This window comes from Dipodomys spectabilis, unplaced genomic scaffold (genome assembly GCF_019054845.1).
Source record: "Dipodomys spectabilis isolate Male_0828 unplaced genomic scaffold, ASM1905484v1 ptg000039l, whole genome shotgun sequence".
Classification (NCBI taxonomy): domain Eukaryota; kingdom Metazoa; phylum Chordata; class Mammalia; order Rodentia; family Heteromyidae; genus Dipodomys; species Dipodomys spectabilis.
In genome coordinates this window covers 4779152-4802525 of record NW_024870716.1, presented here as the reverse complement: position 1 = coordinate 4802525, position 23374 = coordinate 4779152, and positions in this window count along the sequence as shown.

The window sequence follows — 23374 nt, the reverse complement described above, 5'->3', positions numbered from 1 at the left end:
TTGAACACAGGGTCTGGGCACTATTTCTTAGTCTTTTCTTCACTCCAGGCTGATGCTCTACCACTTGAACCACACCTCCATTCTGGCTTTTTGGTGGTCAATTGGAGATTGGAGTTTTACAGTCTTTCCTGCCCAGGCTGACTTCAAACCATGATCCTCAGATCTCAGCTTCTTAGTAGCTAGGATTACAGGAGTGAGCCACCAGCCCCTAGAGTATGAGAGGTTTTATAAGTCATGATCCGGAGTTGTTGTTGTTGTTTGTTTTCTTTTGGCAGCAAAATCATTACTCTGTGCTCATTAAGAGAGCCAAAACAAAGTGTCAACCTGACCCTCTCCACCATCTTGCTGGGAGCCTTGGGGCCACCCCTGCCATAAGCTATGGGAGGTCTGGCTATCTGACAGCTGGTTAGAATACCACAGGCAGATGCAGCTGTGAATATGAATTTTTAAATGAGCGCACTGAGCCCTTCCCTTATTCTGTCTAGGTGTTCAAAGAACTTCTAAAGGCACTGGGATGCTTTTACAAAGATTACGGTAATTCAGGGCTGTTGGCTAAAGCATCTACCTGCATCCAAAGAGCAAGTTTATTCTAGTATTGTGGGAACAGAAAGCAAAATATCAAAGATTATGAGTAGAACATACCTAGCAGCTCTACAGGTGCAGTGGGTCCTAGCTTTACGGCGCTGTTAATAACATTGCTTTTCTTGAACAGATGCAGCAATACTTGATAATCCATGACAGGTGGAGAGTCATTTATTCCAGAATCCTAAAGACTGGAATTGGCGGTGAGCATTTATTACTTGCTGTCCTCATCAGTACCCCTGCTGGTGTGGTCCATTTGTCTCTGTCCTCAGAAGCAAAGGGCATCATCAGTGTTTCCCTGGGAGTTAATCTGCTCTTCTGTTGTCTGTATTGGCGGATGAGAGAGAACCCATCCGAGCTTGCTTTCTGTGATCTTCTTCTCCAAGTGGTGTGCTTGGGAGGGGAGTCTTTGCTTCACTTTGTTTTGCAAAACAAGCAGCCACATCAAACAGCAGTTACTACAGTAAATCTAGGCAATGACTGGCGTTATGGACTTTACAGAAATCTGTAAACACCAACACTTGGACATACGGGCAGTAAAACAGTTTGTGACGTGGGACACCAAAGCCTTGCTTTAGAAAGCTCGGGAAACTGCTCCGTTAACGAGCACAAATGTGAAGCAGGCAGAAATAAGAACCTACCCAACTGGATAGAGGGATTAATACAATGTCAGCCATGTGGTAACTGTGTTCAACATGTGGTCTTGCTACTTTTATTTTCCTAACGAAAACTTTGAAATTTGCCTGCCCAAATTACTTAGGATTCAGTAGCCTCTCTCTGAGATGTTTCAACTGTTAATCCTGAGGCCAGCCCTGGGCCTCCACCTGCTCCTAAGAGAAATGGTAAGTCTGTCTAGTTTGTTACTATGCATTTGTTCATGGAGAAACCTGGTTACTGTTAGAATCCCTTTCAATTGCTTGGGTGGTTCCACTCCATTGAAATGACACCCTTAAAGGAGTTTAACCCTCAAGAGGAGTACCTCATTTATACTCTTGAAAAAAACTCCTCTCCCCCCTAAAAAAAATCCTACACTTGAGTTCTTTAGTTCTCACGCTCCAAGTTTTTGTTGTTGTTGTTGTTGTTATTGTCTTGGCAGTAATAAGATTTGAACTCAGCGCCTTGATGCTTGCTAGGCTGATGCTCTACCATCAGAGCCATTGTTGCCAGATAGTCAGGAACTCTTTATAGAGTAAAAAGCATCATGCAGTGGATAGGGTACTGGGTACTGAGATCTTTCTAGCCTTATTCTCATAATGAATGAAACCATTCTTTTTCTCTGAGCCTATGGGAATATTTTCCTTCTATACAGTGCATGATCCTTTGATATACTTTGCTATTTTTTTAATAAAATGCCTAATCTTCATCTGGGTACTGGTGGCTCACTGCAGTAATCCTAGCTACTCAGGAAATTGAGATTTGAGGATTTCCATTCAAAGCTCACCCAAGCGGGAAAGTCTGTGAGACTCTTACTTCTAATTAACAACGAAAAAGCAAGAAGTGGAGCTATGGGTCAAATGGTAGAGCATTATAGCTTTGAGTGAAAAAGCTAAGGAAAAGAACATAGGCCCTGAGCCCAAGCCCTAGTACTGGTAAATAAAAAGAAAGAAATAAAATAAAAATAATTAACTAATCTTCATTGACTTGTAGTGTTCATAGTGGAGATTCCAAACCTCTAAAGTAGTTCCATAGTTTTCTTTTCCTCCTCCCAGGAGGCTTCTTGGCTCTATAAGCCAATTTACTCTCCACCATATATTGAAGGGTGTTGAGAGGGACTTTGGTTAATAGGTTATTGAATATTCTGCCTCTTCATCCTTACGGGAAATCAGCCAGATCTTTACACAACCAACCAATGCAACCCAGCTGACTTACTTGAATGCTGAACACCTGGTTCAAGGTAAACAGATGGGCCCATCCAACAGAGAAATCACAGAAACCAGTTCCTCTGCAAAATGGACTTCGATTTCTGGTTGACTCAGCGATGCACTTCATTGGAACAAGTTAGCATATGGACAACTTTCCTATGTGCCCACCCTCTGTAAAACACTCCTCATGCACTGGCTTATTTCATCAGCACATAATTTCTTTTTCTTTTGGACATTTTTTTGTTGTAAAAATGCTGTACAGAGGGGTTACAGTTACGTGAGCAAGGTAATGAGTACATTTCCTATTGAGCATTATTGCCTCCTCCTTTGTTTTCCCTGTACCTTGACAGAAACACCTCTCTCTTTTCCTCCTTCTGTGTGTGTGTGTGGGGGGGTGTATATCTGTGTGCAGGCGTGCACGTGCGTGTGCGCGCACACACACGTACACACACAGATAGTGGGGTTTAAACTCAGGGCCTCATGCTCGCACTTGCTTTTTTCGCTCAGGTCTGGTACTCTACTACTTGAGCCAAACATTCAGGTTGAGCTTTTTGCTGGTTAATTGGAGACTAAGATTTTTTTTTCTGGTTGAGCTAACTTTGAACTGTGATCCCCAGAACTGTTCCTGCTGAGTAGTCAGGATGATAAGCATGAACTACCACTGCCCAGCCACACACACTTTCCATCTTCCCTGTACAAACAAGGAAGCAGGCCATTGTCCAAGGTCATGTGCAATGCTGTAGAATTAATATGGAGGTAAAGCCAGATTCAAATGGAGAGCATATAACCCACATCACAGCACTGCCCTGAGCTATTTGTCTATACTTTAAATGTGAGGCTTGAAGACCAGATTGCAGAAGGCATGGGAGGGAGAGATCAGAACAGGCTCCCAGTGCAAGCTGGCTCATTCTGTCATTTCAACATTGTGATCCTCTCAGAACAGAATTAATTATTTATGCTTTTGTGATATCATCTCATAGAATTCAACCTTAGGAAATATCAGCATCACCAAATTACATTGACATGTAGACATACTTCATGCTTTTATTTTTTCAGCATTCTGTGAGAATTAACACAATTAAAATTCGTACATGTGGGCATATCTCATTTCTTCCTCTTTTGGGGTAAGAATTGGGACTTGAACTCAAAACCAGATGCCAACTCAGGTATTTTTGCTCCCAGTTGACACTTTATCACTTTCTCCATGCCTCCAGACATCCTTTATCTTGGTTATTTGGGAGAAGGAATCTTATAGATGTTTCTTCTGAAACTGGCCTCTCAGCCTCTTGAGTAGCTATATTACAGGTAAGAGCCCCAGTGCCCAGCAGAAGAGGTCATTTCCCAGTCAGCCTCTGACATGCTCTTACTTTTCTACTCATTGCAAAACTAATTTGCTCAAATGCAGACCACAGCACTGGCAGAAATCTGCTTTTAGCTTTTTTCTTAGATGCTCCTTTTGGAAGAGGATTTTTGTATGAGTGAGCTGTTAAAGAACTAGTAGATTTGCAAAGAAATTGATTTTAGTGGCCACACATCCTCCTGTTTTTGTAGAATGTCAGGATTTACATAAGCAGAATATTTTCCTTTTGTCCAAGCCATTGCTTTACTCATATCCCTGATCTGAGCTGAGAGTTACTACATGTGAAATTTACTTTAAAGTATTGTACTGCACCATAGACAAAGTTATGTAAATATATAGATGCTTGTTCAAAGTACATGCTAGGCCAGTCTCTTTATACTAATAGGGACCCATCCCTTGGAGAGTTACCTATCATGAAGGCCACATTCCAATGTACCTCCAAAGTACCAGGTATGTTGAACCCTGATTTAATGTCCCTCTCAGTATAACAAGTGTCAGAAACAAACTCTCCTTGGTGAAATTAGCAATAGGCGAGCTTCTAGGAGAGTTGAATAATGCTTTCCATACTTGTATGAGCCCAAAGCAGAAATTCCAAAAAGCTCCCTGGCTTATTCCCTAAGAGAAGGTCTTTAAGGTCTTCAGAAGGCTTTCTGAGTCTTGTCTCCAAATCAAAGCATCCTTCTTTCCTGATAGTTACTATAAAAGTAAGTGACTTCTGTCTCTCAAACACTGTCTAGTCATCCTTAAAAGAATCATTCATATAAGCATCAGCCAGTCATCCGACATGGCAGATAAGATGCCAGATAATATACAAAACAGGCTTTGTAGTTGGTTGCTGGTGGCTTATGCCTGTAATGCTAGCTACTCAGGAGGCTGAGAACTATAGAGGTAGGTTCAAAGTCAGATCCAGCAAAATAAAAAAAAAAGTCCATGAAAAAAACTCTTACTGCCAATTAACCACCAAAAAGCCAGATAGGGAGGTATAGTTCACATGATAGAGCCTTGAGTGAGAAACAGGAAAAAGTGCAAGAGCACAAATTTCTGCCGCTTGAATGCAGGGCCTTCAGGTCTTACTTAGCTTTTTCACTGAAGCATACTACACTACCACTTGAGTCACATCTCTGATTCCAGCATTTTTGCTGGATAATTTGATATCAGAGTCTCACATACTTTTCTGTGTGGGCTGACTTAGAACGGTAATTCTCAGATCGCAGCCTTCTGAGTAGGTAGGTAAGTCACTAATACTAATAAGTAATACTAATACTAATAACACTAATAAGTCTTTTATGTCCTAGATTTCACAAAGGTGTTCATGTAACTCACTGCTCATGAGGTGATAGTAATACCTCCTCCTCTCTTATATGGAATAAGGCAGAATTGCTTAACTTGGAACTCAAGGACAGTCAGAGTCCAGCATCCATTTACTTTCTGGCCTTCCCCTCTTCTACAGTTACCAGTCATCAACAAGGTGATTGCTATTGCACTGCGCCTTCCCCAACCTGGGATGCACCTTCCCTCCTCTATTCCTCAAAGTTTAATGTAGGTGTCACCTCCTTCACGAAATTTTCCTGCTCCTCTAATATAGAAGTGAACCTTCTTACTCCTATTACCCCATGTATCTAAGCTTGGTGAGTGATAGGATTAGGCATTTTATCTTGTGTCCTCTAACAAAGTGTGTTCTGAAGCTTTGGATGACATTTACTTTATTTTGTGTTCCTTATGGGACATAAATTGTCTATACATTTATATTCATTTTTATCTAGTGGTAGGTTTTTGACTGTTTCATGTAAGAGCAGGAGTGCTTAAGCTCGAGTGGATGGAAGAATGTTGTTGTTGTTGTTGGTGGTGGTGGTGGTGGTAGTGGTAGTGGTGGTGGTGGTGATGATGGTGGTGGTGGTAGTAGTGATGGAGATGGTAGTAGTGGTGGTAGTGATGATGATAGTGGTGATATTGGTGATATTGGTGGAACAGAAGCAAGAAGGAGTTAGATTCATGTGCCCTAATCCTAAGATTCTGACTCAGTATCCAGGAAGTAAACTTTGAAGGGTACAGCTTTGGTAATCCTGAAGCAGATGTTTTGAGGTTCACATCTGGTCTCAGAGTCAGTATCAGAGCTCAAGCAAGGAACCACTCATGTAAATCAGCGGAGAAGAATTTGTCAACACTGGGAAGAGAAGTTAGTAAGCAAATTAGAATGGCCATCTCTCTGGGATCTCTGCCATAGAATCATGACCATCCACCCCAAGTTAGTGACCTATAATTCTACCAGCATGCAAACTGATCTACAATGTATGTTCTCTTATCTTAGCTCTTTGGGAGGATGAAAATTGGAGACTCATGCTTCCAGAACAGCTCAAGCAGAAAAGTTTGTAAGACGTGCCTTCTCCACCGATAGTTGGACACAGTGGCATGCACCTGTCACTCTTGGTATATAGGAGGCTGGGAACAGAAGATTCATAGTTCCCTGTCAACCCTGGCAGAAAAGTCCATAAAATTCTATTTTGACACAAGAAACCAGGCATGGTGCTGCATCATTCCAGCAACAATGGGAAGCAAAAAAAGAAAGAAAAGAAAAAAGAAAAAGAAAAGAAAACAGGTGATTATGGTCCAGCAATGCATGTTAGCAGGAATTAAGTCCCTATCTCAAAAATAATCAACACAACCTGGGCACCTGTGGCTCACACCTATAATCCTTGTATTTAGGAGACTAAGATATGTTCAAAGCCAGTCCAAGTAGGAAAATCCATGGGTCTTTTATCTCCAATTAACCACTAAAAATCCAGGAATGTAGCTGTGGCTCAAGTGGTAGAGCATTATCCTTGAGCCAAAAAGCTCAGGGACAGTGCCCAGGCCCTGAATTCAAGCCATAGGATCACACACACACACACACACACACACACACACACACACACACACACACACACACACACACACACATCAACACAATGTTGAGACCAAGTATCTCACACTGTAATTCTACCTAGTCAGGAATTGGAGATCTAGAGAATTGCAATTCCAACCTAGCCAGGGGAGAAAATTCCAAGACAGTCTATCTCCAAAATAATTAGTGAAAAAGTAGGCTGAGGTTTAGTTCAAATGGTAAAGTACAAGATGAGCATGCAAGCTAAGCAACTTCAAGGCCATGAATTGAAACACTAGTAACACACACACACAAAAAATACACACTGGAATCTGTTAGTGTTGAGTATTACCTTCCTTTGAACACAAGATGCTAGAAGTTGTCTAACAGAATTTAGTATGTCTGTTTGGAAGTGGGGAGTAATGTGAAGGAAGCTTAATGGAGTCCTGTCTCAGCCAGTTGAAACAATTCCTAGCCAATCAGGAATAGACCTTCCATTGTTAGTAATTCAAGAAAAGAAATACAATTGTTTCATAGCAAATTAAGGAGAAGCTGATCATCTCACTGAGCAAGTAAAATATTTGGAGTTTCAACTATAATCCATGCCCAAAGCTTAGATGTAATCACTCTTATTCTTTAAATAAGACAAAAACTGAACATACTGAAAATCAACTTTCCTCAAGACTCCTAGAAAATTGAGGTCAGGGGAAAAGCTCTAGCCTGAAATTTGGAAAGACAAATGGATACAGAGAATTACAGCCAAACACGGAGCATCACTGTGGAGATAAGCCTATCTGGCTCAGAAACTACAAGAGCCATAAATTGGTAGGAAGCTAAAGTGATAATTTTGATGAATTGTTGGAGGCTGCGTGTGAATTAACTTGATAGTGAGAAAACAATTGGGTGTTGGGTCTTAGGGCATTCCCATACTCTCTTGGGATTTATCTCCAGTAATTCCTCAGTTCTCAGTATAAAATGGGCAAGACAACAAAATAAAATGAAGCAGACCTCTTAATTTTGGCAGGAAGAGGAGAGAATAAATCATTTTGAGAGAGCAGCAGAATCTTCTCCACCTCTGCCTTATCTTTGAGAGGAATGACTTTAGTAAATCTTTATTCCAACTGAGAGGAGAAAACAGTTATGCAATGCTAGTCCCAACTCTAGCTGACTTAAAGCAACAAAGGAAAAATAACTTGATAATTACTTGTGGAAGTTATAGCCTAGGAATTCAGATCCACTGAAAGACTGAGGTGTCATTAAAAAAAATCAACGATCACTTCTTCTCCCCACATCTTACCACTACATCATTGGGGCTTCCTGCATAATAAACATGGATTATAGCCAAAATGATTGCAAGACACAGACTCTACTTAGTGAGTATTTCTTGGGGAAACCAAAAGATGAGAGGAAAACACACAAAGAAAATAAAGGAAACTGATACAATTAACAATAAATACTGCCCATCTCAGCCATATTTGCATAAAACCTCACCCAAAAAGTCTATTGTCCTATTTTCTAATACAGGTCTATATTTCAAGAAAATATTATAAGACATACTAAAAGGAAAATAAACAACAGTTTGTGGGAACAAAGCAAGTTAAGCAGAATCCAATAAGCCATAGTTTTTTTTTAATTATCACAAAGGAATTTAAAATACTAATATGAATATACTGAGAATCTAATTGGAAAAGTACATAGCATGAAGAACATGTAAGTTCTGTAATCAGAAAGAGAGAAATTCTAATAAAGAATAAACTAGTAGAGCTCTAGCCTTGAACAAAAAAGCACAGGGACAGAGCTCAGGCTCTGGGGTCAAGTCCCATGACCAACCAAAAACTAAAAAGAAAACCAGGAATAAATTAAGCTGGGTCCAGTGGCTCACAACTGTAATCCTATCTAGAAGAGAAGTGGAGATCAGGAAGATCCAAGAATAAAATTCACAAGACTCCATGATAGCCAAGAAGAACTAGGCATGGAGATTCAAGCTTCTCATCTGAGCTACAAAGGATGAGTATTATAAGAGGCTTGTGGTCCAGGCTGGTCTGGGTATCAAAAGGAGACCCTATTAAAAAAATCTAAAGTAGGGGCTGGGAAGGTGGCTCAGTGTAGAGTGCTTGCCTCACCTGCATGAGGTTCTGGGTTCGATTCCTCAGCACCACATAAACAGAAAAAGCCAGAAGGGGCATTGTGGCTTAAGTGGTAGAGAGCTAGCCTTGAGCTGAAGAGCTGAGGACAGCAGCCAGGCCCAGAGTTCAAACCCCATGACCAACAAAAACAAAAACAAAAACCCTAAAGCAGAAAAAGCCAATGACATGGTCCAAGTAGTAAGGCAGGTTAATCTAGCACATAGAAGTCACTAAGCTCACATCCTACATGCAAAAACAAAATAAAACAAAAATTGAATAGCAAATGTTAGAAGTCAAATGGACTTATCAATAGACTGGACATGGATAAGAAAAAAAATTAACGTTATTTGAAGATGAGCAATAACATTTTCTATACAGAATACTAAGAACAGGAGTCAAAGCAAACACTCTGAAAATATAACAGGACAGAATAGGAGAAACCCTTGGCACAGGCCAAAATTTTCTTAATAGAGACCCAGAAACACAACAAATCAAAGAAAGGTTGGACAAATGGGATTGCATGAAATTGCAGAGCTTCTGCATGGCAAAGGACATCGCTAGCAAGATCAATAGAAAGCCCACAGATTGGGAGAAAATCTTCACTAGCCATACAACAGACAAAGGTCTCATATCTAAAATATACCTGGAACTCAAAAAATTCAATCCCCCAACAACAAATCCTCAAAGAAACAACTGTCCAATAAATAAATGGGCTGAAAACTTACAGAGAAACTTCTCTGAAGTGGAAAGAAGGATGGCCAATAGACACATGAAGAAATGCTCAACCTCCCTAGCCATAAGGGAAATGCAAATCAAAACAACACTGAGATACCACCTCATCCCAGTTAGAACGGCTATAATCAAGAAATCTAATAACAACAGATGCTGGAGGGGATGTGGACAGAAGGGAACCTTATTGCATTGTTGGTGGGAGTGTAAACTTGTTCAACCACTTTGGAAGTAGTATGGAGGTTCCTCAAAAGACTCCACATAGAGCTCCCCTATGACCCAGCAATCCCACTTTTGGGCATTTCCCCAAATGATCACAAACAAGACCACACTAAAGCTACCAGCATGACTATGTTTATTGCAACATTATTTACTATAGCTAAGATATGGAACTAACCCAGATGCCCCTCAGTAGATGAATGGATCAAGAAAATGTGGTACATATACACAATGGAATTCTATGCCTTCATCAGAAAGAATCACATTACCGCATTTGTTAGGAAATGGAAAGGCTTGGAAAAAATTATATTAAGTGAAGTAAGCCAGGCCCAAAGAAACATAGGTCCCATGGTTTCCCTTATTTGCAATAACTAGTATATGTCTGAGACAAGCAGAAACTGTCAGATAAGTTGTTGTTAGGTGAAATGAACCCCAAAATAAGGACTCAAATGTTTTTTTTCTTTCTTGCTATTGTTTCTAACATATTTATAAGCTATTTCTTTGTTGCTTTGTATGTCCCTCCCCCACGGTATAACCCCTGTTTTCACTGTATTTGATGTTGGTATAATTTGTGGAGGAGAAGGGAAAAAGTTGTTTAAATAGGAATACAGGTGAACTCATTGCAACAATGAGATATACAAGACATTATGTCAAAAAACGAACTTTACAACTTTGGTGTGGGGGTGGGGGACAGGGATGGGAGTGGGGGGGGGAGAGATGAGCAGAGATGGTAAGGGGAAACAAAGGGGGAGGCAACAATGCTTGATAAGAAATGTACTCATTACTTTGCTCATGTAATTGTAACCCCTCTGTACAATATTTTCATACACACACAAAAAAGAATACTAAGAACAAAGGACTAAAATAAAATAAAAAGGAAATTTTAAAAATCGGGAAGCTACCATATTTTTTGGATCCACTCATTTACAGTGAAGTATCTGGCCTGTTTCCATATCTTGGCTATTGGGAATAGTGTGGCAAAAAAAAATGGCAATTTGAAAAGCTGCAACATTTGTGTATTTGCAATCCCAAAAGGAGAAGAAGCAGAGAACAAAAAGGTAGACATACTGAAAGTAATAAATGTCTGAGACTTTCACAAATGGATGATAGCCACCTAACTACAAGTAAGATGGCTTAGAAACCATCAAGCAGGGTAAATACCAATTATCAACACTTAGGCACATCATATTCAAATTAAAGAAAGCCTAAGAAAATATTGAAAGCAGCCAGAGGACAAAGCTCTTAAAAGCTTATCTGCAGAGGAATAAACATGAGAATTGCATTAGAGTTCTTAGGAGAAAGCAGGCAAGCAAGAAGAAAATGTAATGCAATACCAAAAAAGACAAAACAGAAAAACACCTACAACTTTAGATCCAGCACAATTATCATCCACAAAAATAATTGTATTTCCTAAAAATATGATTGATATACTAAGACTGGGGCATAATGAAATTGTATTAACTCTTCAACCCAGACCAGCCAAGGATACAATAAAGAGAAATTGATTTTTTTGAAGGGCCAACAAATATAAAACAGTTGCAACATGGTAGATATTAAGAGAATCATATCACTTTGTAGATCTACTTGGATTTCTGTAAAAGAAATAGCAAAGATTAGACAACTTAGAGAGCAGCACTGAACTTTCTCTTTTTTGTATATATTTTTATTGTAAAGATACTGTACAGAGGGGTTACAGTTACATGAGTAAGGTAATGAGTACATTTCCTATCGAGCATTGTTACCCTTTCCTTTGCCTTTCCCCTACCATTCCTTCCTTCCCCACCTCCCTGACTCCTCCCTCCCACCCCCTCACCCTGGAAATTGTAAAGCATTGGAGTCAAACACAGTGAAAACAGAGGTTATACCATGGGGGAAGAACATAAAAAAGAAACCAAAAAAAAAATCACATAGTACATTATAAATACATTAAAAACAACAGCAAGAAAGATAAACCCACTTGTGTCCCTACCTTGGGCTTTATTTTGCTTAGCATCATCTTATATGGTCATATGTACACAGCTTTTGACCTTTTCTGCTTGTCCTAGACATATACTAGTTATTGCAAATAAGGGAAACCATGAGACCTATGTTTCTTTGGGCCTGGCTTACTTCACTTAATATAATTTTTTTCCAAGTGAACTTTCTCATAGAGATCTGTTGGCTTTATGTCCAAGATCAAGGTTCTACCCAGGTCAATTTCTGGAACAGGTTCTCTTCCTGGGCAGTAGAGAGCCATCTCCAAGCCATGTCCTCCCATGACCTTTCCAGAGTCTGTTTGTGTACAGCGGTGCAGTGGGAAGCATGCAAAAGAGGGAAAGGTGTTAGACTCAAAAAGGCATGGAACACAGACAAAAAGATAGCTCGGCTGGTAGAGTGCCAGCCTTGAGTAAAAAAGCTAAGTGAGAATACAGACCCTGAGTTCAAGCTCTAATACAGGCACAAATTCAGAACAACAACAACAACAACAACAACAAATGTTGGTGAAGATGCTGGCTAGGGGTGGGGATGAAAACCCATATTTATTGTTTATGAGCAAGTAAATTCATGCAATCGCTATGGAAATCTGTTTGGACAGTCCTCAAAAGCATGAAAAATACAGCTAATGTCTGATCCATTTTTAACATTTCTGAGTATCTACCCAAAGGAATGCATTAACTTCCTTTTATTATCCAGCTGTTCATATGAATTTCCTCCCAAGTCATTGACTAATTTTTAGGTAGATGTTGGAATTCTTTGTCCAGCATTTCAGCCATTTGAGTTTATCTTCAGTTACTGAAGAGCTATGAGCTTTTGGATGAGTTACAGTGCTTTGGTCTCACATTGCTTGTGTTTCTTGGTTATGATCAGCCTATCTGTTGGAATGGACATCTCTTCCCACTTTATTTGGGTGATGTGTTAATGATCAGCCTTCTCGTAAGAGATCAATCTCCACTACCACTCAGACAAGACAAAATAAAAGGCCATGACATCAACAACTGTGCCAAACTAGATGTGTATGTGTGAAGATCATTTGTTGGTGTCTAAGCTGAGGTATCTTTAGTAACTTCCCTTATTTTATACTGGCACTGCCATTGGCTCCAAAAAGCTTTGCTGCAGTTTGTCCATCCAGGGTTAGCAAATGTCCTAACCTTGAGGTTTTCTAGAATGTCTCAGAGAGTGGGGGAAACAGTCTTGAGATTTGTACTTGAGAGAGGGAAACAATTGACCTTCATACTAGTTTAGTGTTTTCTGTGCCTGTCCTTGTGCAGGGCAGAATCTGGGGAAACAGAGACACTGCTGAGCCTGAGCTCTGAGTTTTGTGTTCCATGCAAATGCAACCACACTCAGCAGGGCGGCAAATCCAACTTCCAGGAGTGAATCTGTCCCTTCCTGCAGTGACAAATTCACCACATAGCCACCAGCCATTGCTGACCCGCACTCCTTATACAACCAGAACTCCTAGCTACCCAGAAATCTCAACGGGGCGGGGGGGAGGGGGGGCGCTGAATCTAAGTCTCCTCTTTCCCATTCCTACTTCTCAATAAGACACTGGGGAGGGGAGACAAATGAAGAGAAGGGGACTGAAAATGCCATCAATGTGACATATAGAGAAAAAGTTGTCAAAACCTTCTGTTTCTTCTTGTAAGGCTTACCTCCTCTCAGTGTTCAACAAACCTTCTTAATTAAACAATGCGGGACTTGGAAAGTATGGTACTTTCTGAAAACTCGCTTATTACACGTAAGATCTTTGTTGATCATTTGGTAAGAAGCAAACAGAGTGGAGAGGTAACATTTAAAAGACTTTGGCACAGCTAGGGAAGGGGTGACATTGTCCAAAAAGAAATGTACTCTTTACCTGACTTAGGTAACTAGAACCCCTCTGTACATCACATTTATAATAACAATAAAAATGTAAAAAAAATTATTTCTGAAAATGTGTACAGTAAAAAAATAAATAAAATGCCAGAAAGGAAAAACATTCAGGTATGAGGATGATGTGGCTCTTTCTAGGTTTCTTTTTATTCTTTCACGTTAATAAGTTTCTATTTGTCTCCCATATGCTTCAAAGAGAGCAGTGGAGAGTGGAGGGAGAGGAGGAACTTCAGGAAAGAAGGAGGGGACTTTGAGGTTTGGTTTATCAGGGAGGGCAGGGACCTGCAAGGAACCACATTTGCATAACTCACCCAGTGGCTTCCTAACCAAAGTCCTTTTGCTGGGCTTCTCTGGAGAGCTGTGTGTCTTCTTTCTACCCTGCAGGTCCTGAACTGAATTTAAGGATCTCCTGGGAAGGTACAGAGGACACACCAGCGGCTACAGCAGCACGGAGTCGCAGTCTTAAATTATTCCTGAGGCAACCGAGAACAAATTCAAATCATGTTTTCTCTGGAAACCACAAGGCCATGTGGTCAGTGTACTGTGCTTTCTCCCTGAGGGTCAGAAGCCATCTTGAGAAAAGGCATAACCCTGGACCCAGGGAGAATAGGACTAGCCTTTTTCATGTTCATAATGAATGGCCTCAATTTCAGAGTTTTATAATGTGTGTGACTGTGTGTGTGTGTGCTGTTACTGAGGCTTGAAAAACATTGCTTGGCTTTTTTGCACAAGGCCACACCTCTACTTCTCTGGCTTTTGCTGTTTCATTGGAGCTAAAAGTCCCACGGATTTGTCTGGTGGCACTGGCTTTAAACCATGGTTGTCTGATCTCAGCCTCCTGATGTGTTAGAATTACAGGCATGAGAACTAGCACACCTAGTGAGACTATAGGTTGTTGTTGATGTATACAGACTATGCCAATCTGTACTCCAAGTCCATCCATGCTAGCTGTAACACAGTGGGAATATTACATCACCTGGCCAAATTTTAACTTCCTATCTGTAATATGGAGATGTGGTAATAGCAACCTTGGAGCTGTTAAGAAGATGCTAATAGTCCTGACAGAGTCAAGCTGGCTTCAAACTATGATCCTCAGGTCTCAGCCTCCTGAGACCCCAGCTCTCAACTACATTCTTCTTGATGATTTCATACCTTTGTCTTCTCTTGGAACACTAGAAATGCTGTCTACCTATACTTCTCCTTCATCTAGCTATGCTATCTAGCATTCCTCACCTGGAAATCAGTTATACATTCACAACTAACCTTCTCCATTGTCTAAACGATTTCAAGATGAACACAGAGAACTTGAAAACAATTTGTTCATGTCCATCACTTTACCTTCTAACATGAGTGCTGTCATTTCCTGATGAGAATTTCTTCCTACATTACCCTTATAGAACCTCATGGTAATTTGTTCTCATTTGTGTGTATGTGCACGTGTGTGTACACATGTGTGTGTGTGTGTGTGTGTGTGTGTCATTATTGAGGCATGAACTCAGGGCCTAGGTACTGTCTCTGAGCTTCTTTAGTTCAAAGCTAGTGTTCTACACCTTGAGCTACAGTTCCACTTCTGGCTTTTGGTGGTTAATTGGAGATAAGCCTCTCATACACAACTGTGCTGGCTTTGAACAGTGATCCTCAGATCTCAGTCTCCTGAATAGCTAGGATTATAGGTGTGAGCCACCGACACTCAGCTGCATTTTGATTTTTGAGTTTTTGAAAGTATATCCATGTTTACCCTCACATGTCAGGAGGACAACTCTTCATCAATTGCTTCCTGATCTCTGTCATCTATTGCTTCTAGCTACCAATTAGACACATAAATACATCTAATTTCAATTTTGGTGCTAGACAAAAACACAAAATATGACTCATTGAAGGCAAAAATGAGAAAAAAAAAGCAATCGGCCTGGAACAATAGATCCCCACATTTCTACTGAAACATGGAATGTGAAAGAGGTTTTTTGTGTTTTTTTTTTTTATTTTTGGTTTTTGGTTTTTGGTTGTGGGACTTGAACTTTGGGCTTGGGCACTGTACCTGAGCTCTTCAGATCAAGGCTAGCACTCTATCACTTGAGCTACAGCTCCACTTCCAGTTTTCTGTTGGTTAATTGGAGATCAGAGTCTCATGGACTTTCCTTGCCCAGGTTGGCTTTGAACTGTGGTCCTCAGATCTCAACCTCCTAAGTAACTAGGAATACAGGTGTGATCGATCCACCAGTGCCTGGCTGAAGGAGATTCTTAAATCCAACCTGTTGAATTCTGAGTTACCTCTGACATCAACAACGCTGTCACCTCCTACCCAAACCTTGTCTGCCTGCTCCCCAGAAGCCAACAGAAATGAGCTGGTTTTTGTTTTTTCCTCTGTGGGGGGAAAAATGTGATTTTCTCATTTCAACAAGCATCTACTGTTACAATTATTTCTCTACATATCCTTCTTCTCACCTCATCCTCCAAACTGAGTGTGATGCATTATGCTTTTGGAAATTACATTATCCTTGTGGCTCAAGCACTGAACACAGCACAGTTCCATATGCTAATTGCTCTATAAAGCTCCATATGCATCTCCAAGTTCCCGTGCCCCCTACCAAACTGAATAACCTTCCTTTCCAAGGGCCTCTCAGAGTGAGTAAGAGAAAGAGAGAGAGAGAAGAGAAGCTATCCATTAGACAGAACATTTGCTGACATTTAACTGACACCACTTTAACCAAACATAACTAGACGTCTGTCACCTCTGCTGCCTCCTTGATGATGCTTGAGGTGAAGAGAACACAGCTCTGTAGACCTTGTCCTGGATGAAGGAAAGCAGGAAATTGCTTACCAAGGTACAGCCATTCAAGCTTATGCAAAAAAAAAAAAAAAAAAAAAAAACCACACTTCATCTACTACTGTTCAGGAAGAAAAGGTTTCTGATGAATTTCCACTGCCCAATTCATTCCCAGAGAAATAAAGAACAGCAGCCAGTATAATTAACAAACACTTCCTCCAGCTCCAGGATTTACACCTGGATATAAACATGTGCTTGGTGGTTGGGAAGAACATTTGCTCAGGAAAATGCTTTTGAGGGAAAAAAATTGTAAAGCTAATGATCTTGCACTGACAGCATAACCTTGAGCTTATTACTAAGTAGAACGCCAAGTGTAAATACTTCATAGACAAAAAACAAGCAACAGTGATAGTTCTACGTGTAGCCTCCGGAGCTGTGGCTCTGAGTGCTTTGGAGGGTAGCAGCCATACTTTCCCACTTGCTAACCATCAGTAGGCAGTTTTATGTGTTTTATGATCTGACTTGCTATGGATCAGCAACATTTCATCAATCAGAGCAAGATACAATTATGGCTTCTCGGCCTCCAATTTCTTATCCCCAGAGGGGGAAAAAATCAGTCCTAGACTCTAGTCATTATTCTGAAAATATTGGCAAAGGCCATAGGTAAAATGATTAAAACTAACTCAGGGATTAGACACATTTGTGAACATTATCATATAGGGACAGGGCCAGGGCTGGGAATGTAGCCATGTGATGAATTCACCATAAATTTCCCACCGTTTAAGATTCCAGAAGCAAAACCCCTCTGTTAACTGAGAAATGGCCTAGGGAGACAAAATCAAGACACAGAGGGAAAAATACTCGAATATGAATCCTCAAACAAGATAAATAATCATTCTGGTGACTCATGCCTATAATCATAGCTACTCAGGAAGCTGAGGTCTGAGGATCGTGTTTCAAAGCCAGCCTATGTAGAAAAGTCCATGAGACTCTTATCTCCAAGTAACCACCAAAAAGCCAGAAGAGGAGTTGTGGCTCAAGCAATAGAGCATAAACCTTGAGCAAAAAGCCAAGCAAGAGCACAAGTACCACACACACACTAATAATAATCACTCAAAGCATTTCATTGCCTTATCTCAAAAAATTATAATTTAGGGTTATAGGAGTGTTACGAAAATAAAATGGGGTCATATATTTGAAACTAACTTACCCAGTTTCTGGAACAAGGTGGTCAAGATCAATACTATTATAAACCTGAAATAGTCGGCAGCATTCAAACTATGATGTAGATTAGATGGGGGAGAGCCACCTGCTGTAGATCAGATGATGTTTTACATTTTTTTTTTTTTTTGGTCGGTCGTGGGGCTTGAACTCTGGGCCTGGGTGCTGTCTCTCAGCTCTTCAGCTCAAGGTGAGCGCTCTACCACTTGAGCTACAGCGCCACTTCTGGTTTTCTGGTGGTTTATTGGAGATAGGAGTCTCATGGTCTCTCCTGCCCAGGCTGGTTTTGAACTGCGATCCTCAGATCTCAGCCTCCTGAGTAGCTAGGATTACAGGCGTGAGCCACCAGCGCCCGGCTTGATGTTTTACATTTTTGATAGATCTTAATAGAAGAAACATTGTATTAGCTAAACAATATATTGGATTGAGATGAAATGAGATGTAAGTCGGCCAACTATTATAGTCAGCCAACTATTCTTCTTAAACAACTGAGAAGAATCTGGCCAGTGTGGAAGAAGTCATTTAAAGAGAAGAGACCTGGGAGAGGACCATGAGAGAAACACTGTACAGAGGCCAGACAGAAGCAAGGCCAGCCAAGAATCCCCGGTAAAGATTCCTTGGGGGACCCAAAGGCAGGGCCAGGGACAGAAGAAGGTTGTGCACTGTCCAGCTAACTTCATCTAACTGTCTTCAACCTTGTTTCTGTGTGTCTACATCTGGGCTTCATTTTCCTTTTCTTCATGCATTTTTATTGTTATTGGAAAGGTGATGCACAGAGGGGTTACGGTTACATAAGTCAGGTAAAGAGTACATTTCTTTTTTTAAAAAAATTCCACCTTTCTCTCATTCTTTCCTAGTTTTTCCCTCCTGTTCCCACCCATGAGTCATATAGTTCACTTTCCACATAGTGTTCAGTACCACTGCTGCACTTGTTTACCCTTTGTCCCCCTATTTCTGGGCTCTCCCTTGCACTCCTGATGATAGGTAAACAACAAACTAGACAAAAAGTAAGCCAGGCCCAAAGAAACATAGGCCCCATGGTTTCCCTTATTTGCAATAACTAGTACATGACTAGGACAACCAAGAAAAGGTCAAAAGCTATGTACATATGACCATAGAAGATGATGTTAAGCGAAATGAGCCCCAAGACAAGGACACAAGTGGTTCTTTCTTGCTATTGTTTTTAACATACTTATAATGCACTATGTGATTCTTCTGTTTCTTTTGTATGTTCTCCCCCACGGTATAACTCCTGTTGTCACTGTATTTGATGTCGATGCCGTACATCTTGTATATACATTTTTATAACTTGTGGAGGGGAAGGGATATAACAAAATGCTTAAATAAGGATACAGGTTGACCCACTGTAACAATGAGATGTGCAAGTTTGTTTGAAAACAAACTTTACAATTTCAAGGAGGGGGAGGGAGGAGTTGGGGAGGTGGGGAGGGAAGAGATGGCAGGGGAAAAACAAAGGAGGAGTTAACAATGCTTGATAGGAAATGTTCTCATGACCCTACTGTAACCCCTCCATACAGTATTTTTACAATAAAAAATGTATATGGGAAAAAAAACCCGAAAACAGTCACAAGGAAAACAAAACACCTCGTTTCTATTCCCTGGACTTTGATCAATATTATTTTATATGGTCAGATGCACATAGGCATTGCTCCTTTGAGTTTCTCCCCTGGGCATGTCCTCCTCTGGTTGCACTGTGTGTGGAAGCCTGGAGACATGACGTCGTATTAGAGGAGGTACATCCACAAAGTGCCAGGTGGCATCTTTCCGCAGTATCCACCTGCCATTTGGAAACCTGTACCCCGCTGTGTCTCCCAGCACCGTCTGTGGCTCTCCTCTTCTACTGAAGTTTGCTCAGGCCACCAATCTACTTTAGGCTCCTCCACAAAAAAATAAATCAAACCAGCAGTTCATTAACCCAACCCTAGGTGATATTTTTCAGCTCTCCCAAGAATGCCATTATGGTGTTCTTTTGGAAAGCTTCAAGACCCATAATTCTTCAAACCTTACCATTCCTAACTGGGGAATCAAATGTCTGTCTGTGTAAGTCCCCCTACCCAACATCAATGGGAAGGTCTTCTAAGTGATCCTTCCTGGACTTGGAATGGAGGAAAAGGTGGTCCAAAGGAAACAAAAGAAAACATCACACAAACCATCCTCTCCGTGAGTCTGTACCCCATTCTTAAATTGCCTCAAAGAGACTGGAACGTTTGCCGAACCTCAGTTGACACAGACTAGTTCTTTTTTCCATAAGGCATATTGCCATGAATGCCTGAGTAACTCTTTTTGTACTCTAGAGCCATCACTACTGAGTGTCTTCAAAAAGCCCAAGTGTGGGCCTGCTTCTCACTACCCACGCAGGTTCTGAGATTTGCAACCAGATCTACACCCGTAAGCGGGGAAGGCTGAGAGCTGAGGATTACAGTTCAAAGCCAGTCCAGGCACATAAATACAACAGAGTCTTATCTCCATTTAACCAGTAAAAAGTCAAAAGTGGAGGTGTGACTCAAGTGGCCTTGCACCAAAAGCTAAGGGAGAGAAAGCAGAAAGCCCTAAATTCAAGCCTCAGTACTGCCACATTAAAAGAAGAAGGATGAAGAGGAGGCAACAACAACAATGATGACAATGGAGAAGATGAAAAAGAGAAAGAGGAAGAAGAAAGAAAAAGAAGGAGGAAAGAAAAGGCAGGTAATATGAAACTTTCCTGAAGCTGTAATAGACTCTTACTCAGTCCTCCTGGGTGCTGTGGAGCTGAGAAATTCCTTCTGAGTTGTTGCAGATTAGACTTGAACCTACAAGAAAAAGATAATCTTGGGAGATAGGGGAAGTGATCATTTTATGAATTACTAGTCATTTTTAATAAAGAACTTTCATGCCATGCACATGCTTTTATTCTGGACTTGCCTTTTTCAGTGGTAGTCTGTCCTGCTATTTTACCTAAGTTTTTTTTTTCTTTTTTACTGATGATAAGAAAAAAAAATACAATCCTAGGTGAAGGTCAAATTTCCTCAAATCTCAGTGCTAAAATAGATTATATTCTCAAAAAGGGCTATCAAACCCAGTGGGGACCATTAGTTAAAATCATGTCTTCCATATTAGTAGAAACATCATTCAGTCTGTAGCAACCAAGAAGTTCATTCCCCTCAACCCATCCCATGGGCTTTGAATTTACTACCTGTTTCCTCTAATTAGACCTTTGGAGACCTAGAAAATAGCACAACTGATTGGAAGTTGGAGGGGAAACAAGCTCTTGAAGTGTAGTATAGTATTTTCTGTCAAGATTTGCTCATGACTCTTAGTTAAAGAGATCAACACTCTATTTACAATGTCTGGAAGCATCACCAAAGTGTCATGCATTTAATACAGAATCATTTAAAGGAGCACATGTACTCAAGGATTTCTGGTAGTAGTGCCGTATAACTAAGATGTCTTCAAGTCTTGGAAATGGCATCTTAGATTTATCTTGAGAGTTTGAGTGATTCTTTTCTTTTCATTGTCTCAATACCTCCTCTACAGAAGCACGGGGCAGGAAGAGTCCAGAGGAAGAATATCTCTTAGATATAAGAGCAGGGTTTTTTTTATTTTCTCCATGAGGATGAAGCGCACGGAAGAAACAAATACAAAATCACTGAACATTCTAATGTATGATACAATGAATCGTATGATTTTCTCAAAGAAAGCACAAGGTAGATGACATAGGTATTCTCAAACTGAGGAATAGACTAGAGCTCTTGGTAGTAGTATTTAAATAGAGATTATTACACTCCCTTCAAGGAGATATTTGCTCCATCTATTTGATAAGGAGCCCACACATGAGCATTTTGTGTTATGTGTGTGCTGGTACATGGGCTTGAATTTAGCACTTGAGTGTTGTCCCATAGCTTTTTTAAAATATGATTTTTTTCATTTTTATAAGTTGTTATACAGAGGGGCAATGAAGTAATGAGTATAATTCTTTTTGAACAATGTCACTCCTTCCTTCACTGAGCTTTTGCTCAGGGTTGGTGTTCTTGAGCCACAGCTCAACTTCAGGCTTTTTTCTGGCTAATTGTAGATAAGAGTCTAATAGACTTTTCTGCCTAGACTAGCTTCAAATCTTGATACTCAGTAGCTAGGATCACAGGCTTGAGCTAACAGCACCCAACCATACACAATCATTCTTAACAAATACTCAGGCAAAGAGTAGCAAACGGCTCCCATTTATGTACTCAGAAGCACAGACAAGGGGGTAATCATAGCAACCATGTTTCCTTCCCCAATTTGCTGGTCACTGTCACGTGGGCTGTGGACAGTGGTAGCCATGGGCCTCAGTTTTACTATGCCGCACTTGACATTAAAAGAAGTTTTCTTTGAAGGATTGTATTGAGAAGAAGGAAGGGTATTCTGTAAGCAACTGTTAGTGAAAGCTTATGCCTGCATGTCTGAAATGGAGTTTAAAAGCGAAGTATGGCAAAAGTGAATCAACTCTGGAAATTTTAGGTGAAGAAAGGGTAGCAAGGTGACATTAATGTAAAGGTGAGAGTGAGAAGTAAAGAACCAAGCTGTGATTTTCCCTTATATTTTCTTATTCCAAACAGCAGTGTTTATTTAAATGACATTTCAGATCATACATATGTCCATTATTACTCCATGGGAGTCAAAATCTACAATAGAGATGCAGCCTACTGATAAGCAATATAAAAATATAAGACATTTTCCAGATGCCTTATAATCCTAACTACTCAAGAGGCTGAGATCTGAAGACCATGGTTCAAAACCAACCCATGCAGGAAAGTCCAAAAGACTCTTATCTCTAAGTAACTAGCAAATTGCTAGAGGTGAAGTTGTGGTTCAAGCAGTCAAGCGCCAGCCTGTGTGGTAAATGTTAAGGGACAGTACCTAAGCCCTAAGTTCAATACCAGCATACCCAATAAATACATTCATTCATTTATATATAACAAAACACAATCATCCTCACTTTTTATTATACCTTTTGGCCTCTAAGAGATAATTAATGACTTTCTTCCAGCTCCTTCACGTATATGAAGCACAATGAAGAGTAGAATTGAACTTGGAAGGAAAGGGTGGTTATAGATACTCTTACAACACACTCAGGAAGACTTTAAAGAGCTGCTGTGATAGAGCTAACCTCGGGAAGTTCTGCAAAACTGTCAATTGCTGCTTGTAAACTGTGCAGCTTGAAATAGGAAGAAAAAAACCCAATAAACCCACAACAGTCATGTATTTCCTTGTCAGGAGGATGCAAAGCTTGGCTGATGCTTTTCTGGGCTTATCCATTTCGCTGATGTTAAAAATGAGCTATTGATTTTCCTCACACCATACAATCTGCTGAGGAAAAACAGCGCAGGTATTCTTTCCTGTGAGAAGTAGGCCAAGGTTATTATGCTATATAAAAAAAATGAAATGTTGGGAAAGTTTCTGACAATGTGCAGAACTAATTAGAAGTCACGACAAAGAACACGAAGTAAGTTTTTTCCATTATGGGAAACATTTTTTAAAGCATGTATCCAAAAATCTCATCTCAGGTTCTTCTGTCATTAAATGCAATGCTGGACTTGCATGCTAACGATGAATACTGATATTTTTGCAAATGTATTCTTCCAGAAAAATCACTACAGACAGCTGGGTCATTTAAGAGGCACTGAACTGTTGCTCGCTAGAAGGAAACAATATCACAATGACCAATAAAAGGTAGGGGGGGAGAAATTTTTGTGTCCTGAAAATGTCACATTAAAAATCTATGTATGACTGAGCACTGGTGGCTCATGCCTGTAATCC